Genomic DNA, 21332 nt, shown 5'->3' with positions numbered 1-21332 from the left:
ATGTAATCCAGCATATAAACAGAACCAAAGACAAAAACCACATCATTATCTCAATAGATGCAGAAAAGGCCTTTGACAAAATTCAACAGCCCTTCATGTTAAAAACTCTCAATAAATTAGGTATTGATGGGACGTATCTCAAAATAATAAGAGCTATCTATGACAAACCCATAGCCAATATCATACTGAATGGGCAAAAACTGGAAGCATTCCCTTTGAAAACTGGCACAAGACAGGGATGCCCTTTCTCACCACTCCTATTCAACATAGTGTTGGAAGTTCTGGCCAGGGCAATTAGTCAGGAGAAGGAAATAAAGAGTATTCAATTAGGGAAAGAGGAAGTCAAATTGTCCCTGTTTGTAGATGACATGATTGTATATCTAGAAAACCCCATTGTCTCAGCCCAAAATCTCCTTAAGCTGCTAAGCAACTTCAGCAAAGTCTCAGGATACAAAATAAATGTACAGACATTAATATTTTAACTGTTTTGAGGCACCATGAAACATGCCCATTTAAGACAGTAAATTTAATCAATAAATGTTGTGTGTGTTCTAACTGCTCCACAACAAGCCATGACCCCATCTCTTTCACATACTTTAGTTTTCCCCTTTCTCTGAGACACAACAATATTGAAATTAGGCCAGTTATTAACCCTACAATGGCCTCTACCTGGTGAAGTAAAAGAAGGAGTCACACATCTCTCACTTTAAATCAAAAGCTAGAAATTATTAAGCTTAATGAGAAAGACATGTCAAAATCCTAGAAAGGCTGAAAGCTATATCTCTTGCACCAATCAGCCAACTGGTGATTGCAAAATTCTTGAAAGAAATTAAAAGTGCCACCTCAGTGAATGCACAAATGATAAGAAAGAAAAAACAGGCTTATTGCTGAGATCAAGGAAGTTTTAGGGGTCTGAATAGAAGATCAAACGAGCCACAACATCCCCTTAAGCCAAAGCCTAACTCAGAACAAGGCCCTAACTCTTTCCAATTCTAGAGGACTGGGAGAGGTGAAGAAGTTGAAGAAAAGTTTGAAGCCAGCTGGAGTTGGTTCATGAGGTTTAAGAAAAGAAGCCGTCTCCATAACTTAAAAGTGCAAGGTGAAGCAGCACATGCTGATGTGGAAGCTATAGCAAGTTATTCAGAATATTTAGCTAAAATGGTTACTATAAAAAACAGACTTTTAATGTAGATGAAACAGCCTTCTATTGGAAGAAAATACCATCTAGAATTCTCAAATAAAGAGGAAAAGTCAATACCTGGTTTTATAGCTTCAAAAGACAGGCTGTCTCTCTTGTTAGGAACTAATGCAGCTAGTGACTTTAAGTTGAAGCTAGTATTCATTTACCATTCCAGAAATGCTAAGGCCCCTAAGAATGATGCTAAATCCACTCTGTCTGTGCTTTATAAATGGAAAAACAAAGCTAGATGAAAGCACATCTGTTTATGGAATGGTTTAGTAAATATTTTAAGCCTACTGTTGAGACCTACCTGCTTAGAATAAAGAAAAAAGATTCCTTTCAAAAGAGTACTGCTTATTGACAATGTATCTGGTTACTGAAGAACAGTGATGGAGATTTACAAGGAGATTAATGTTGTTTTCATTCCTGCTGACAGAATATTTATTCTCCAGCCCATGAATCAAGGAGTAATTTCTTACTTTCAAGTCTTATTATTTAAGAAATACATTTTAAAAGACTGTAGTTGCCAGAGATAGTGATTCCTCTCAATGGATGTGGGCAAAGTAAATCAAAAACCACATGGAAGGAATTCCCATTGTAGATTCCATTAAGAACATTCGTATTTCATGAGAGGAGATCAAAATATCAACATTAACAGGAGTTTGGAAAAAGTTTATTTCAATTCTCATGGATGACTTTGACGGATTCCAGACCTCAGTGGAGGAAGTAACATTGGAAGGTGATGGGAGTAGGAAGGAAACAAATTAGAAGTAGTCTAAAGCTAAAGATGTGACAAGGTTGCTGCAATCTCATGATTAAACCTTAATGAATGAGGAGTTGCTTCTAACAATGAGCAAAGAAAATAGTTTCTTGACATGGAAACTACTCATAATAAAAATGCTATGAACATTGTTGAAATGAAAACAAAGGACTTAGAACATTACAAAAACTTAGTTTATAAAGCAGTGATAGAGTTTGAGAGGATTGATTCCAATGTTTGAAAGAAGTTCTGTTGTGGGTAAAATGCTGTGGGTAAAATAAAAAAGATGGCTGTAGGTGTGTTGCATTATACCTGGGCTCTCTATTCTGTTTCATTGGTCTATGTGTCTGCTTTTGTACCAGTACTAAGAGGTTTTGGTTATTGTAGCCTTGTGGTATAGTTTGAAGTCAAGTAATGTGATGCCTCCAGCTTTGTTATTTGATGTTATTTTGATGCTTAGGATTGCCTTGGCTACTCAGGCTTTTTTTTTGGTTCCACATGAGTTTTAAAATAGTTTATTTTTTAATTCTGTGAAGAATGTTACTAGTATTTGGATAGGAATAGCATTGAATCTATAAAATGCCTTCCAGCTATTCCTATCAAACTATCGGTCATTTTAACAATATTGATTCTTCCTATCTATGAGCATGGGATGTTTTTCCATGCTCACCTATTCATGAGCATTAAATGTTTTTCCATGCTCATGGATAGGAAGAATCAATTTTGATTTGTTATCAATCAGCTTTAATATGTTTGCATCATCTCTGATTTCTTTGAACAGTGTTTTGTAATTCTCGTTATAGAGATCTTTCACCTTCCAGGTCAGTTGTATTCCTATGGATTTTATTCTTTTTGTCACTATTGTGAATGTGATTGTATTCTTGATTTGGCTCTCAGCTTGGATGTTGTTGGCATATAAGCATGCTACTAACTTTTTTACACTAATTTTGTTTCCTGAAATTTTACAAAATTTCTATATCAGATCAAGGAGCTTTTGGGCAGAGACTATGGGGTTTTCTTGGTATAGAATCATATTGTCTGCAGACAAGGATATTTAAAGTTCCCCTCTTCCTATTTCTGTGCTTTTTATTTCTTCCTCTTGCCTGATTGCTCTGGCTAGGACTCCCAGTACTATATTGAACAGCAGTAGTGAGAGAGGGCATCCTTTTCTTATTCTGATTTTCAAGGGGAATGTTTCCAGCTTTTGCCCATTCAGTATGAGGTTTAGTGTGGGCTTTCCTAGATGGTTCTTATTATTTTGAAGTATGTTATTTTAATGCCTAGTTTTTTGAGCGTTTTTAACATAAAAGGATGTTGAATTTTATCAAAAGCATTTTCTGTATCTATTGAGATAATCGTGTCATTTTTATTTTTTGTTCTGTTTGTGATGAATCACATTTATTGATTTGCATATGTTGATCCAACCTTGCATGCCAGAAAGTTTTAGGGTACATGTGCACAATGTGCAGGTTAGTTACATATGTATACGTGTGCCATGCTGGTGTGCTGCACCCATTAACTCATCATTTAGCATTAGGTATATCTCCTAATGCTATCCCTCCCCACTCCCGCCACCCCACAACAGTCCCCAGAGTGTGATGTTCCCCTTCCTGTGTCCATGTGTTCTCGTTGTTCAATTCCCACCTATGAGTGAGAACATGCAGTGTTTGGCTTTTTGTCCTCACAATAGTTTACTGAGAATGATGATTTCCAGTTTCATCCATGTCCCTACAAAGGACATGAACTCATCATTTTTTATGGCTGCATAGTATTCCATGGTGTATATGTGCCACATTTTCTTAATCCAGTCTATCATTGTTGGACATTTGGGTTGATTCCAAGTCTTTGCTATTGTGAATAGTGCCGCAATAAACATATGTGTGCATGTGTCTTTATAGCAGCATGATTTATAATCCTTTGGGTATATACCCAGTAATGGGATGGCTGGGTCAAATGGTATTTCTAGTTCTAGATCCCTGAGGAATTGCCACACTGACTTCCACAATGGTTGAAATAGTTTACAGTCCCACCAACAGTGTGAAAGTGTTCCTATTTCTCCACAACCTCTCCAGCACCTGTTGTTTCCTGACTTTTTAATGATTGCCATTCTAACTGGTCTGAGATGGTGTCTCATTGTGGTTTTGATTTGCATTTCTCTGATGGCCAGGGATGGTGAGCATTTTTTCATATGTTTTTTGGCTGCATAAATGTCTTCTTTTGAGAAGTGTCTGTTCATGTCCTTCACCCACTTTTTGATGAGGTTGTTTGCTTTTTTCTTGTTAATGTGTTTGAGTTCATTGTAGATTGTGGATATTAGCCCTTTGTCAGATGAGTAGGTTGTGAAAATTTTCTCCCATTGTGTAGGTTGCCTGTTCACTCTGATGGTAGTTTCTTTTGCTGTTCAGAAGCTCTTTAGTTTAATGAGATCCCATTTGTCAATTTTGGCTTTTGTTGCCATTGCTTTTGGTGTTTTAGACATGAAGTCCTTGCCCATGCCTATGTCCTGAATGGTAATGCCTAGGTTTTCTTCTAGGGATTTTATGGTTTTAGGTCTAACATTAAAGTCTTTAATCCATCTTGAATTAATTTTTGTATAAGTTGTAAGGAAGGGATCCAGTTTCAGCTTTCTACATATGGCTAGCCAGTTTTCCCAGCACCATTTATTAAATAGGGAATCCTTTCCCTATTGCTTGTTTTTCTCAGGTTTGTCAAAGATCAGATAGTTGTAGATATGCGGCATTATTTCTGAGGGCTCTGTTCTGTTCCATTGATCTATATCTCTGTTTTGGTACCAGTACCATGCTGTTTTGGTGACTGTAGCCTTGTAGTATAGTTTGAAGTCAGGTAGCTTGATGCCTCCGGCTTTGTTCTTTTGGCTTAGGATTGACCTGGTGATGAGGGCTCTTTTTTGATTCCATATGAACTTTAAAGTAGTTTTTTCCAATTCTGTGAAGACAGTCTTTTGTAGTTTGATGGCGATTGCATTGAATCTATAAATTACCTTGGGCAGTATGGCCATTTTCACAATATTGATTCTTCCTACCCATGACCATGGAATGTTCTTCCATTTGTTTTTATCCTCTTTTATTTCCTTGAGCAGTGGTTTGTACTTCTCCTTGAAGAGGTCCTTCACGTCCCTTGTCAGTTGGATTCCTAGGTATTTTATTCTCTTTGAAGCAATTGTGAATTGGAGTTCACTCATGATTTGGCTCTCTGTTTGTCTATTATTGGTATACAAGAATGCGTGTGATTTTTGTACATTGATTTTGTATCCTGAGACTTTGCTGAAGTTGCTTATCAGCTTAAGGAGACTTTGGGCTGAGACAATGTAGTTTTCTAGATATACAATCATGTCATCTGCAAACAGGGACAGTTTGACTTCCTCTTTTCCTAATCGACTTCCTCTTTTCCTAATTTATTTCCTTCTCCTGCCTAATTGCCCTGGCCAGAATTTCCAACACTATGTTCAATAGGAGTGGTGAGAGAGGGCATCCATGTCTTGTGCCAGTTTTCAAAGGGAATGTTTCCAGTTTTTGCCCATTCAGTATGATATTGGCTATGGGTTTGTCATAGATAGCTCTTATTATTTTGAGATAACTCCCATCAATACCTAATTTATTGAAAGTTTTTAACATGAAGGGCTGTTGAATTTTGTCAAAGGCCTTTTCTGCATCTATTGAGATAATCATGTGGTTTTTGTCTTTGGTTCTGTTTATATGCTGGATTACATTTATTGATTTGTGTATATTGAACCAGCCTTGCATCCCAGGGATAAAGCCCACTTGATCATGGTGGATAGGCTTTTTGATGTGCTGCTGGATTCGGTTTGCCGGTATTTTATTGAGGATTTTTGCATCAATGTTCATCAAGGATATTGGTCTAAAATTCTCTTTTTTGGTTGTGTCTCTGCCCGGCTTTGGTATCAGGATGATGCTGGCCTCATAAAATGAGTTAAGGAGGATTCCCTGTTATTCTATTCATTCGAATAGTTTCAGAAGGAATGGTACCAGTTCTTCCTTGTACCTCTGGTAGAATTCGGCTGTAAATCCATCCAGTCTTGGCCTTTTTTTGGTTTTTAAGCTATTGATTATTGCCACAATTTTTATTGGTCTATTCAGAGATTCAACTTCTTCCTGGTTTAGTCTTGGGAGGTTGTATGTGTTGAGGAATGTATCCATTTCTTCTAGATTTTCTAGTTTATTTGCATAGAGGTGTTTGTAGTATTCTCTGACGGTAGTTTGTATTTCTGTGGGATCGGTGGTGATATCCCCTTTATCATTTTTTATTGCATCTATTTGATTCTTGTCTCCTTTCTTCTTTATTAGTCTTGCTAGCTGTCTGTCAATTTTGTTGATCCTTTCAAAAAACCAGCTCCTAGATTCATTAATTGTTTGAAGGGTTTTTTGTGTCTCTATTTCCTTCAGTTCTGCTCTGATTTTAGTTATTTCTTGCCTTCTGCTAGCTTTTGAATGTGTTTGCTCTTGCTTTTCTAGTTCTTTTAATTGTGATGTTAGGGTGTCAATGTTGCATCTTTCCTGCTTTCTCTTGTGGGCATTTACTGCTATAAATTTCCCTCTACACACTGCTTTGAATGTGTCCCAGAGATTCTGGTATGTTGTGTCTTTGTTCTTGTTGGTTTTAAAGAACATCTTTATTTCTGCCTTCATTTTGTTATGTACCCAGTAATCATTCAGGAGCAGGTTGTTCAGCTTCCATGTAGTTGAGCGGTTTTGAGTGAGTTTCTTAATCCTGAGTTCTAGTTTGATTGCACTGTGGTCTGAGAGACAGTTTGTTATAATTTCTGTTCTTTCACATTTCCTGAGGAGTGCTTTACTTCCAACTATGTGGTCAATTTTGGCATAGATGTGGTGTGGTGCTGAAAAAAATGTATATTCTGTTGATTTGGGGTGGAGAGTTCTGTAGATGTTTATTAAGTCTGCTTGGTGCAGAGCTGAGTTCAATTCCTGGGTATCCTTCTTAACTTTCTGTCTCGTCGATCTGTCTAATGTTGACAGTAGGGTGTTAAAGTCTCCCATTATTATTGTGTGGGAGTCTAAGTCTCTTTGTAGGTCACTAAGGACTTGCCTTATGAATCTGGGTGCTCCTGTATTGGGTGCATATATATTTAGGATAGTTAGCTCTTCTTGTTGAATTGATCCCTTTACTATTATATAATGGCCTTCTTTGTCTCTTTTGGTCTTTGTTGGTTTAAAGTCTGTTTTATCAGAGACTAGGATTGCAACCCCTGCCTTTTTTTGTTTTCCATTTGCTTGGTAGGTCTTCCTCCATCCTTTTATTTTGAGCCTATGTTTATCTCTGCGTGTGAGATAGGTTTCCTGAATACAGCACACTGATGGGTCTTGACTCTTTATCCAATTTGCCAGTCTGTGTCTTTTAATTGGAGCATTTAGTCCATTTACATTTAAAGTTAATATTGTTATGTGTGGATTTGATACCTCAAGTGGGTCCCTGACCCCTGACCCCCGAGCAGCCTAACTGGGAGGCACCGCCCAGTAGGGGCAGACTGACACCTCACATGGCTGGGTACTCCTCTGAGACAAACTTACAGAGGAATGATCAGACAGCAGCATTCACGGTTCACAAAAATCCACTGTTCTGCAGCCACCGCTGCTGATACCCAGGGAAACAGGGTCTGGAGTGGACCTCTAGAAAACTCCAACAGATCTGCAGCTGAGGGTCCTGTCTGTTAGAAGGAAAACTAACAAACAGAAAGGACATCCACACCAAAAACCCATCTGTACATCACCATCATCAAAGACCAAAAGTAGATAAAGCCACAAAGATGGGGAAAAAACAGAGCAGAAAACCTGGAAACTCTAAAAAGCAGAGCACCTCTCCTTCTCCAAAGGAACGCAGTTCCTCACCAGCAACAGAGCAAAGCTGGACGGAGAATGACTTTGATGAGCTGAGAGAAGAAGCCTTCAGATGATCAAACTACTCCGAACTACAGGAGGAAATTCAAACCAAAGGCAAAGAAGTTAAAAACTTTGAAAAAAATTTAAGAAGAATGTATAACTAGAATAACCAATACAGAGAAGTGCTTAAAGGAGCTGATGGAGCTGAAAGCCAAGGCTCGAGAACTACGTGAAGAATGCAGAAGCCTCAGGAGCTGATGTGATCAACTGGAAGAAAGGGTATCAGTGATGGAAGATGAAATGAATGAAATGAAGCGAGAAGGGAAGTTTAGAGAAAAAAGAATAAAAAGAAACGAACAAAGCCTCCAAGAAATATGGGACTATATGAAAAGTCCAAATCTACGTCTGATTGGTGTACCTGAAAGTGACGGGGAGAATGGAACCAAGTTGGAAAACACTCTGCAGGATATTATCCAGGAGAACTTCCCCAATCTAGCAAGGCAGGCCAACATTCAGATTCAGGAAATACAGAGAATGCCACAAAGATACTCCTCGAGAAGAGCAACTCTAAGACACATAATTGTCAGATTCACCAAAGTTGAAATGAAGGAAAAAGTGTTAAGGGCAGGCAGAGAGAAAGGTCGGGTTACCCACAAAGGGAAGCCCATCAGACTAACAGCTGATCTCTCGGCAGAAACTCTACAAGCCAGAAGAGAGTGGGGGCCAATATTCAACATTCTTAAAGAAAAGAATTTTCAACCCAGAATTTCATATCCAGCCAAAATAAGCTTCATAAGTGAAGGAGAAATAAAATACTTTACAGACAAGCAAATGCTGAGAGATTTTGTCACCACCAGGCCTGCCCTAAAGGAGCTCCTGAATGAAGCACTAAACATGGAAAGGAACAACCGATACCAGCCACTGCAAAATCATGCCAAATTTTAAAGACCATCGAAGCTAGGAAGAAACGGCATCACCTAATGAGAGGGCACTTATTTAGTCCATTACTTCCATGAAGAGATTGTATTGTGCCATTTGCCTGGAAGAGCCTAGTTGTAAGACCTGTAAATCTCATGCGGAATGGCAGAAAATACTTAAAACTGAGACTCAATATTGAGTCTAGTCTCATCTAAACCTATTAAAATTTGAGTTTAGGCTCATTAGAATCTTCTAGGCTGGTATTGCAAACAAAGCAATTGGTCCTTTATAATTATTAGGCCCTTTAGGAAAATACATTTTCGATAGGCAGAATAGATATATAGACCACCACTTATCACCCAAGGCTTTGTTAAGAACAATTGTGAATCTTAACAATTATTTTTCACTAATGAAATGAGAAAATGTGTATGGATCGACTAAACATATTGTATATCATTGTGATTATCTCATGAAAAAGGCATAATAATATCTTACATCTGATCTCCTACACCCTAGTTTGGAGTCTGAAGAGTTTCTGGTCAGAGCTGATTATTAGAGGATTATGTTTCATTAGATCCTAACTGGAAAAATAAATAGTTATATCTTAGCACCAGAATAGTCCTCTACTGAGCCTTTTACAAAAAAAAAAAAAAGTGATTTGGAAGCTTAGAAGGGCAGAAATCAGGGACATCATCAAATCCACAGAACATGACTCTTTTTGTTCCTGGTTAACATACTGCCTATCAAATAATATATGGAGTGAGAGCTATGGTTGTCTTCTCCTAAAACCTCATTACCAGATAACAGTGAAGTATTAACACATATTAAGCTTTAAGTGAAATCTAAGACTTGTGTGTATTAAAATTTTTGACACTATATATTGAAGATAACCTTTCAATATTATTTGTGATATCATTATGTACACATGGAATTTTATAGATACACTATGTCTCAACCTTTTGCAATTATTATTATTTTGATAATTAAATTATCACTATCTGACTACTGTCAGATTGACCTTTCAATGTAGTTCTTGAGTTTCTTGACACAACCAGATTAAAATTCCTTGCTGTCGGCTAAAATAAGATGTGCCAGTATTACCCTGTATATTTCCTCCCCCAAACATGAAATTGACCATTGCTTCAAGTAGAAAGCCATGGTTTCTTTGAGTGGAAAATGATAATCTGAACCACAAGAGCATTATGTTAGGTTTATCCTGGTAAAATGACATCTCTGTAGTTGATTGTATTGTACAGAGCTAAAATTAATTCACATTATTTTAAAATCATTAACAAACACTGGTATTTTCAATTTTGTTTCAAAATGACAGCACTCCTTCATTTCTTTGATTTTATACTGTATCTTTTGTTCTTTCTATGTGGAAATTCTGATTCTTAATATCAGTATAATTTCTAATTTATTTTATTCAGTGATCTGAAGTTAATTTTGAATAAGACCAGTATCATTATAAACAATATCATATTAATAATGTACATATAAAATGGCAACATTCTGTCACAAAATGAATTCTTTTAAGGATATGTAATCAAGACAGCATTTTCTTACTTTTGCTCAGTGCATTTGTATATCACAGTATATAGTTTCTTTCATCATTTGCTTTATTTTCAGTTTGACAGTGCGGAGTGCCAAAAAAGTGAGTTTTAGATTTTGAAAAGAAGGTTATTTTCAGAGATTATTATTTGTGGAGGCGGTTTGAAGCTTCATAAAAATATTTGGGGCAGATGTAGAGTGAGTGCTCCCAGTACAATTTGATATGGTAGGAAAATTCAAACAACTCAATATCCAAGGTCCTAGGCAAGAGTTTTATTTTAATCACTTGATAATAGCCAATTCATAACAGCATAAGGATATTTAAAAGTTCGCAGAACTGTTCTAAAATTAATTTTTCTATTTGGGGATTCCTGCCCCAGCAGGGCAGTATAATTTTGAATTTGCTTTCATGTATTTTATTATTTATTTATTTATTTATGTATTTATTTATATTTTTAGACACACAGTCTCACTCTTGTTACCCAGGCTGGAGTGCAGTGGCATAATCATAGTTCACTGCAGTGTCAAACCCGTAGGCTCAAGAATCCTACTGCCTCAGCCTCCCAAGTAGCATGTGCCAACATACCTGGCTAATTAAAAAAAAAAAAAAATCGTAGAGGTGGCATTTAACTATGTTGCATAGGCTAGTGTGAAGTTCTGGTCTCAAGCAATCCTCCCACCTTGGCCTTCCAAATTGCTGGATTACAGATGTGAGCCACCACACCTGGCCATGTTTATGTATTTTAGATGCTTATCTTTACAATTTATTATGGGGATTTTTTCCCCTACTCAGAATACAGAAGAAATGAACCTTCTTGTTCCTAAAGATTGATATTCTTAAAACTTCCTTTTCTGGGAGCAACTTTTCTGTTGCCTGATTTATAGCATAAGGTATAAAACCTTGTTTCTAATTTTTCCATTACCATTACATTACCAGCTCTTTTTCTCAAGAGTTTATATCAGATTATTGTCTATGGCATCAATTTGAGGGTTACATTTCTGATTTAAAAATTTCTCTAACCTTCCAAATGTATAAATCCACCCAGATTTGCTCAAACTAATCTGCCCTAAACCTCAACAACTTCATCACTGTAAAACTCTGGTTGCCCTCTCTGTAGCCTCACCACCTGTCTCACGTTCCTTCAGGTGGCCTAATCTCTACTATGTTTGCCACAGTCTGAGTTAAGCCAGTGGCTCCTCTTCTGTGTGTGTAGGATTTGACTTACCTGGCAGTTGCTTGAAGGGGACAGGTATCAAACCAGGAAATTCAAGGGATCCAATGCTGTGTGCTATGAGTTTAGGTAAGAAAGAAACCTCTGGCAGATAAATTTTTCTCACTTTATTTTTCCTACCACCTGTCTGTCCCAAGTAGGGCAATTCCACACAGCCTCCTTCAGAAAATACTGGGACTTAACAACTTGTTTTCTTATAACCGTGTGACTAGCTTAGTAAGACACAACAATGTATTTGTGTTTCCTCCTTCCTTGCCTCACTTTACTGACTCTTTCTGCCTTAATATTTATTTTTGATAAATCTTAGCACGTAAATTTGCCCTAAAACAGGCTAAAGCAGTATTCCTTTCTGGCATCTACGAATTTATATATTATAAAATTATATTTACCTATAATAATTATGATTAGTGAAGTCTGGTTTTCACCATATCTGGTGTCGCATTGCTGTGAACGAAAGCTGATTTTGAGGACAAGTTTTGTGAGAAGTGGTCTCTTTTAGCAACCTGTCCTATAGATGGTGCGATGCCTAGCTGGTAGTATTTAGGCTAGATTCATCTTAAATGTAGTCATGGAGCCATAAGCAAATACAGAAGTCAATGTCCTAGGGCTTTTTATGCATAAAAGCTAGACAAATAAAGATGTTGTGTGTTATCTATTGAAATTGGCAGTTAAACCCCTAGAGCTGAGTTCCAAAGAAAACCAAAACAACAATAACAGAGAGGCAAAGGCCCTGAGGGGTTAATAATTTTAGAAACAAGAATTAGTGGCACAACTAAATTGAAGATTTTCTGATTCAATTTTGGTGCCAGTGACCCTAACAAGTTTTGGGGCATTCCCAGTATTTGCTTGGTGAGTGGTTTAGCTTCACTCATACGAGAAGAAACAAATCAGGTTTGTTGAAAGAGTTTCTATTTTACTTGAAAATACTTTTACTAACTACAATAAAAACACAAATATGATTACATTTTCACTTTGTCTAAACTAATGTTGATCCCAGCCAATGGCAAGTGGTGTAGGAGCATCTAAAACTCATTGATTTAATACTACAGAGACAGAGCAAGTATTGATTGACTGAATGTCCCTTTGCAAGGTGTTATTTTGCCATTAGGTAAACTAGATGTGATTGAATACATTAATCAAATACGCATTTCAATGTTTTTAGATTTTCTGCATCCTACCACATTACAACATAGAAGTATAATATATTGAGAGGTCTACAGTTAATTGAAGAGCCACAGAATTGAGCAGAGTCATTGCAACTAAAATGGGAGAACTTGAGAAAACTGAGAACTCATTACCTGCAACAGTAACAATTATAGCATCATTACTTAATGATATAAAGATTTTATTGTATTTACAGCTAGTTCATTTCCCCTGTCAATCAGGTCTTTGTTCATCATTGTTTTCCCTTCTTTTCTCAGCAGTAAATGGAAGTTATTCTTATTTTCTAATGAAAACATTTGGGGAGAGGGGACACAACTTAGATTACTATTCTCAGCATCTCCTCTCCTACCTCAAAATATGTATGTAAGCATTCTTTCCAAAAAAGGCATTTTCCTTTTTAGAGGATTTTTGGTTCTTCCCTACATTATGTCATTGTCTTTTTCTACAGTCTTGGAGTGTAGCTGTTATTATGCTGTTTATTACAAGAGGAAACAAAATAAAATAGTGTGAAGTAATGTTTTGCAAGTTTTCATAGCTGAATAAAAGATACAATTGAAACCATATAAAGAACTTCTAATATTTTCCATTATCATGAATTTCTTGTCTTCATATAGTATTCTTCACTTTAAAATAGTCTTCCTTTTTATAAAGAACAAAAATACTAAATATGTGTTTGATATAATATAAAAATTATAACCACCATTATCAAACACTGGTGTATGTAAAATACTGTGTAATCCATTTTCCATCTATTACCTCAATCAATTTTGGCAACAACTGCTTAGTATATATTTTTATTATTATTCCCCTTTGACTTGTGCATTTATCCTCTATTTAGAAGAATCTGAGCCTTACAGAGATGGAATAATATGCTTGAGATTGTACCCTAGTACACTGCCAAACTAGGATAGTTCAAACCCCCGTCTGCAAGCAAACCTGCAATCCTAACCACAATACCATATTGCCACAGTTTCACCTTTGTTGACTGACATAAAAATCTGGATTGCTTTGCAAAGTCCTGAATAGCAAGAAAGACTCTTACATTTGTTTTTACATTTCACTTACTAACACGGTAGGTTTATGATGCATATTCATTTACTTAAAGAATAAATGAATTTGTTAAAAAATGTTTCAAACATCTAAATGTTCTCATATATTTAAACCATGGCACTGCATAAAATATCATCTGTTTTCCCTTTAGAATTTGAAAATTAAAGATAAAATACAGCCTTTAAAAAATGTATTGTTCTTCATTTTGTTTTCATGTGCTTTTTTCTACCTGGGGATTGTAAAATATAGAAACTCGCCCTTTCTCTTTTCTGAAATTCTGAATCAGAAGAAGCATAAACTATTACTTACTCTTTATAAAAGGAAATAATGAATTCTTGATCAAAAATATGAAGTAATGCATCTCTGCCAGCCAACATGTGTCTCCAGTGACTCGTAAAATATCAAAATAATCATTAAAGTATAGCAATTTGAGTTTAAACATTTTACGTATTTTACCAAATTCGATATTTTCTAAAATCAAGTGAGGTAGGCAAGGCCAACATATCTTTTATTAACTTTATACATAGAAAAGTTGAAGATTAGAGAATTAGCGATGGTTTCCTTACCCACGATTCAAATGTAGCATCCTTTTTTGCTTTTTCTCCTTCTTGTCTTCAAATTCATCCTCATCCTTCTTTTCTTTATTATTGATACTAGACTAGTAATTTATATTGCTGTCATGCTAGACAGCACTAATAACTGATTATATTTGGCATATAAAATATAGCTTCCTTTTTTCTTTGTATTGAACCATAAGCACTACTTTCAATCTTTTCAAATTTGTCAAGACTAGTTTTGTGAATTAATATATGATTTATTTTAAAGAATGTTTCATGTGAGCTTGAGAACAAAGTGTATTGTGCTGCTGGTGGGTAGGATGTTCTGTATATGTCTGTTAGACCATTTGGCCTATAATACTGTTAAAGTCCACAATTTTCTTATTGATTTTCCGTCCAGGTGATCTGTCTATTGTTGAAAGTGTAGTGAAGTACCCTCCTGTTACTGAATTGCAGTCTGTCTCACCCATCTGATCTAATAAGATTTGCTTTACATATTTAGGTGCTCCAGTGTTGGGTGCATATATATTTAAAATTTTTACAACTTCTTAATGAATTTGGCCTCTTTCTCATAATGACTTTCTTTGTTTCTTTTTATAGTTTTACATTTAAAGTCTATTTTGTTTAAATATCTACCCGTTATCTTTTGTTCACCATTTGCCTAAAGTATCTTTCTCCGTCCCTTCACTCCCAATCTATGTGTGTCCTTAAGGTTAAAGTGTGTCTCTTGTAGGCACCGTATGTTGGATCTTTTAAAAATCCATTCAGCCACTCTGTGTCTTTTGATTGGAGAATTTAATCCATTTACATGTAAATTAATTATTGATAGGTAAGGATTTGCTAGTAATATTTTGTTACTTTTACAAACTGTTCTGTAGTTATATTGTTCTTCTATTCCAATTTTGCTGTCTTTTTAATGTGTTGCATTTTATAGTTGTATGCTTTATTTATTTCTCTTTATCTTTTGTTTATTTACTAGGTTTTCATAACATTTATAGGAGTGGTTTATATGAGTGAAAACTCATACATATATATATACATGAACACATATATACACATAGGGAAATAGTGTACATTATAGTGTAATTCTCCTGTGTGCGCATGAAATGTGCCACTGTCTCAGTATAGATGCAAGTTTTAAATAGTTCAGACTAAGGAAGTAAACAAGTGGGGCCTCATGTGTCCTCTTTTGATTGAGCTTTGCATCATTCAGTGTTGCTTTAAACTGCCTCATATACTCTTTTCTCAGTACTTTTCTGCCAGTTTTGCAGCAATATAAATTTCCAGATGACAAAATCTGTTAGATGCTATAAAAACCAAACAAAGCAATGGTACTGAGGCTGGGTGAAATGAACATTTTTCTTTGAAACTGAGCACACAGAGTGACTTCTAATAATTCACCATAGACAGCATGAGCTCAGCTATACTGAAATGGTTCAAGAAGCTGGGAAATAATGTCTCTTAGTTTTAGCTGTCAAAGTATAATCAAATCACCCCAAGCTCACTTTATTTAATACTTTTTGAAAGTTTGTGGAGGCAAGTTTCACTAATAAGGCTTGACCAACATAACCTAAAATTCTACATTCTGCTTTCAAAATATTGAACTTTTTTGCCTTAAGAAAAAATATGTGGTGATTCTATAATTAAACTCTAAATAGGACAAATTAAATGACCTGCTTTATGGTGCCCCAGAAGCTTGTAAGGTCTTGCACATGTTTCTCTGCTCCAAGCTGCTTCAGAGAATAAACTTCAGGTAGCACAGCTGGACTTCCTCTCTCAGGATCCATCATGCTCCTGATCCAACATCTTTCAAGAATTTGCAGGGGCACTTGCAAGAATATTTATAGCTATATTCATCCCCACATGCACCATACCCTAATTATATGTGATCAGATTTCTCTTCTGTGAAAATAAGATTGGAAGGACCATGGTTATATATACAGTAATTCCCTCTTATCTGCATCTGCATATATATATATGAGATATGTATATAAATTAAGAACACTTTTTTGTATACATACATACATATGACAGAGTTTAAATTATAACTTATAAATTAGGCACAGTAAGATATTAACAACAATGATAATAAATAGAACAATTTATTATACAATTGTAACAATATGTCAGAACAATTATAACAATATGTCAGCATCACTAATCTTGCATTTGGAGGCCATTATGAAGTAAAGCAAGGGTTACTGAAGCACAGGCAGTTCAATACCACATCAGTCAATCTGATAACCCAGGTCGTTACTAAGTGACTATAGGTAGGTAGCATATACAGTGTGGATACGCCAGGCAAAGGGAGGATTTATGTCTAGGGCGGGATGGAGTGGGTGACATGAGATTTCATCATGTTGCTCAGAATGATGCACAATTTAAAACTGAAGAAATGTTGATATCTGAAATATCTCATTTAATATTTGTGAAGCACAGTTGACCATGATTAACTGAAACACCAAAAGGTGAGACCGTGGATAAGGAGGACTATTGTATAATACTCCAAATGTGCATATTTAGAAAAACTGATTTATTTATGATAAAGTATATTTAATATATTAAAAATAAAAATGACTAACAGATCAAATTGGATCATTTGCTGTTTTTGCTCAACCTTTTTGCCAAGTCTTTTTTGCCTGAAATATGCTGACTCCACTCTTTTTGGAGTAAAAATGTCCCTGTTATTTTCTTTGATCAACTAAATTTTTACTTTCTCTAAAATTTTTTTGACCTTGCCTTGAAGTACAGAGGTTGAATTTGCCTGAGTGTACCATGGCAATTTATTACTGGCAAAAATTATAATTAAATTCATATTTTTTTCTTTGGACTTCTAATTAAATTAACACTAATTAAAGAAGTTATACTGCACTTGTTAAATTAAGACAATTCAGATTACAGTGATGACAATCAGCATTTTAAACTTCAGTAGCAATGGAGACTTAAAATAGTGACCTTCAGTATTAAGCATCCCATATTCCTGTGTGTTAGGAGGAGGCTATTCTTGGAGATAGCAATAAAATAATTTTTAAAGGGGCGTCTATTTTTAATAGTACGATGCTGAATACTGACAAACCTCATTTTATTGCACTTTATTGTACTTTACAATTATTGTGTTTTTTACATATTGAAGATTTGTAGAGACTGCTTTGATCAAGTCTATTAGTACTATTTTTCCAAAAGCATGTGCTTATTATATACCTCCATGTCAGCATGCTTTAGCAATACAATATTTTTAGTTAAGCTGTATACATTTTTTAGACATGTTATTGCAAATTTAAAAGGCTATAACATAATTTTTACATGCACTGGAAAACCAAAAATTTTGTTTAATTTGCTTTTTATTGTAGTGGTCTAGAACAGAACCTTCAACATCCCTGAGGTGTTTCTGTGTTTCTTAGACATAAAGGAATGTCTAAGAAGCATCAGAAATATTCTGTTGGCTATACAGGTTATGAGTTGTTATTGACTATTAGTTTTCTAGATGGAACACAACCCTGAATGTCAAAGTTCTGCACTTTGAGTATTTAGAAATAATTATTAGAAATAATAGGATTTAAAATCTATTATGCATTTTCCCCAACTAATCTTATGCATAATTCACTTCAAAAAATATGTGCCCTTATTTTATCTACAAAAGACTATTAGTAGGAATCAAAATTATATCATAAAAATATTTCAAGGAAACACCCAATTATTATAATTTTTGTTAGTAGAAATTCAATTCAAAATCTGCCAAAGGGCTTTACTTGTAGATTTTTAATAAAATTAGATGCTATTTTAAGAGCTTAAAATATATTTATCTATAAATATATAGATATATTTATATTAAATATTTACATATGTCCAATAAAATTAAATATATATAATGTAGATATAATATATAGTATTTTATATTTATATTTATATATTTCCAAGAAAATTAAAAATATGTTATATATTTTTATTCATCTATATTCCCCAAAAAATGAAATATATATAAATATAAAAATATTACATATTTCCAATAAAATTAAAATAAATTTTTGAATATATAATTTTAAATATTCTCTATATTAAAAAGTACGCTTTCAAAAGTTTTTAGAAATAATTTTTATTTGAAATATTTTCTGTAAACAAAAATAGAGTAATATCTTTGAAACAACAATGCTTTTAATAAAGTTTCGCATGAGATAATTAAACTCAATTTAGCATAAAAGTTTTTGTATTCATTTTGTATATTATTACAAAATATTACAAAATATTGAAAGCATTCTAGTACATTTTAAAAATTATGCTTTTAAAAATAAATAAATAAATTAATTAATTAAATAAATCATGGGAATATGGCCATGGACATTGTGTCTGGAGACCTAAGTTCTGTTTCCACTCTTTAGTAATGAGTCAGCAAGCCTTTTCCAACTAGTGTATGGAAAAAGATGACAGAAAAAAGGTGGAGAAAAAATATTTTTAAATTTATACATTAAGTCCTCAACAGAACCCCAAACTGACCCAACATCACTCCTATGCTTGAACCAACTAGAATTAACTGTGCAAAGTTTGAGGAATGAGCTATAGCGTGGAATACTGACCAGGTTTTACATTGGCTTCTGGGTAGCATGCAAGCATGGAAAACAAGAATAGCACAACAAAGACCAAAAATTAAATTGGCCTTTGAATCATAGCCCAAAAATGTGGGACAGAACATGTTCTCTGAAACCTAACAGATTTTTTTCCTGTGAAAATCGCAGATTTAAAGAGAACACGATTTTCATAATACCTATAATTTTCAGCATATAATTAGTAATTATATATTACACCAAGAACCAGAAAAATCTTCACTCATATGAGAAATGACAATTACCAGATGCCAAGACTGGTATGAAACAGATGTTAGAATATCCAGCATTACTTTTAAGGCAGCTGTTATAAACATGCTCCCAATAACAATATAAAAAAAAAAAAAACCCTTAAACAAGTTAAAAAGAATAGGAAGTCTCAAAAAACATAGAAGAAGTAAAAAAGGAAACAAATGGAAATTTCAAAACTAAAAAATATAACAATTGAAATAAAAGAAAACACTGGATGGACTCAGTGACAACATGTAGATGACACAGGAAAAATAAGCAGTGGACTTGAAGATAAATCAATAGAAATGATCCAATTGAAGCAAAAGAAAAAATATATATTTTAAAAAACAAACTCAGACCCAGATACCAGTGGGACATTAAAAATTATTTATTTTTCATTTAATTGGCATCTTAGATGAAGAGACAGAGTGTGGAAAAAGCATTTAGAGAAATAATAGCTGAAAACTTCCCAAATTTAGCAAGAGCCATAAGCTTACAGATTGAAGAAGCTGAGCACCTCTAAAAGAATAAATTTGAAGAAATACGCACTATGATAATCACATTTTTTAAAATGAAATAGGAAAAATAATTATTGAAAGCAGCCAGAGAGAATATATTACCTATGAAAAAAATTATTAAAATGACAGCTGATTTCTGGTCAAAAATTATGGAGTAAAGAAAAAAGTAGCACATTGTTTAAGTGCTGCAAGAAATGTGTAGTCAAAGTTCTGTAGCCAGTGAAAATATTCTTCAGGAATAAAGGTTAATATAAAGACATTCTCAGGTAAAAGAAAATTAAGAAAATTTGTCACTAGCATACATGCCTTAAGTAAACTGGTAAAGAAAATTCTTCCAACAGAGAGAAAAGGCTAAAAAGTAGAAACTATAAAGATCAGAAATGAAAAAAGAGGAAAAAAGAATAAATACATGAGTAAATATGATACACTATTCCCCTTTAGAGTTTTTAAAAATAGATTTCACCAAAAATTAAAATATATTTTAATTTTTAAAAATATTTTTTCACCAAAAGAAAAAATATTGACTGTATTTAATGTTGTTCTCAGTGTTTGTAAAGGAAAGATTTAATACAATTCAATACAATTATACTATAAAAGGGTGAGGGCAAAAGGACCTAAATGGTAATAAAATTTCTATATTCCACTTAAACCAGCAACATGTTGATACTGACAGACTAGAATAAGTAATGTATGTTGAAATCCCAAGAGGATACAATAAAAACAAACAAAATAAATGTACTCAAAATCACTACAGAAAAATCAAAGCAAACTTAAAAAAAAAGTTCAAGTAACTCTAGAAAGGCAGAAGAGAGAAGAAAATAGAAAAAAAAAGAGGAGAGAGCAAATAAAATGGAAGGCCTACATTCTAATATATCAATAATCACATTAAACATAATTAAATATAGAACATCATTTAAAATTTCCCAAAGGTAAAAAGAAATAAAAAGAAAAAAATCTCTAAAAATGAATACAAGGGTATCATAAACATCAAATTCACATTAACTACAAATGTCTAAATACACCAAGGAAAATATAAGAATTTAAATATTAGATAAAATAAAACATGGCCCAATTATATTCTGTTTAAAAGAAACATTTTAAAATAAATAAATAAACAGATGTTACAAGTGAAAAGAAGGGAAATATAAACTATGCAAACACTAATTCAAGAAAGCTAAAGTGGCTATATCAACATCAAATAAACAAAACATTAGTGCTAGGGAAATTAAAATTACTAGAAAAATAGAGGGTAATTACATAATGATAAAAACATCAATTCATCAATTTATGAAGAAGACATACAAATTCTAAACGCATATCGACCAAAAAGGGGCAAAAATGGACAGAACTAAAAGAATAAATAAATAAATGCACAATGTTAGTTACAAATTTCAACACCTGAATAAGTTTGCCATTGCTGTTGTAACAAATTACCACAAATTTAGTAGCTTGCATAAGATAAATTTATTATCTTACAGTTTTGGAAGTCAGAAATCTAAAATTGGTTGATAAGGCTGTGTTCCTTTAAAACATTTTAGTGGAAAATCCAGTTTATTTTCTTTTCCAGCATTTAGGGATGACCTGTATTGCTTGGCTTATAGTGGTCTCTTCCTTGTATCACTCCAACCTCAGCTTACATCATGAAATCTCCTTTTTCTGTCTCTTCCCCTCTTTCCTCCCTCTTTTTTTTTTTTTAT

Source organism: Gorilla gorilla, chromosome 10 (assembly GCF_029281585.2).
Source record: "Gorilla gorilla gorilla isolate KB3781 chromosome 10, NHGRI_mGorGor1-v2.1_pri, whole genome shotgun sequence".
NCBI lineage: Eukaryota > Metazoa > Chordata > Mammalia > Primates > Hominidae > Gorilla > Gorilla gorilla.
The sequence above is the reverse complement of the archived record's forward strand: the minus strand, read 5'-3'. Positions refer to the sequence as shown.